We start from the raw sequence: 511 nt of genomic DNA on the forward strand, positions 1-511 counted from the left end.
CGCCCGCCGGCGACGAACCCCCCTCCCTCGCGCCCGTGCCACGGCCTCCCCCTCACCGGACCCCAACACCGCCCGTCGCCCCGTGCTGACGCCGTCGCCAACCACCGCCACCTCACCGACGCCGGCGCCCGGAGCTTCACCACCGGCCTGCCTCCTCTTCGCCGCATCGCCACCCCGCTGGAGGACGACCTCGCCGGCCTGCGTCGTTCTTCGTCGTCGTCTCCGACCACCGCCCCAAGCACCACTGCCCTAGACCCTACCCCCCATCGTGAGCTCCCTCCCTCTCCCTCGCGCTCACCGCGGCCGTCCCGACGCCCGCGCACGACCACCGCGCTCCGGCCGCGCACTGGACTCACCCCCCTACTCGCCGCGGCGTCATGCGGGCTCTGCCGTCGCCGGCGACCTCGCCTTGCACCGGGCGGGTTGCACCCCAGCGTGTGGATGCGCCCCACCTCCGACGCGCTGGCCCCCGCTCCAGTCCCTCCCTTCGCCGCTGCCGTACGCAGACGCC

This window comes from Triticum aestivum, chromosome 5A, assembly GCF_018294505.1.
Source record: "Triticum aestivum cultivar Chinese Spring chromosome 5A, IWGSC CS RefSeq v2.1, whole genome shotgun sequence".
NCBI classification, from domain to species: Eukaryota; Viridiplantae; Streptophyta; class Magnoliopsida; order Poales; family Poaceae; genus Triticum; species Triticum aestivum.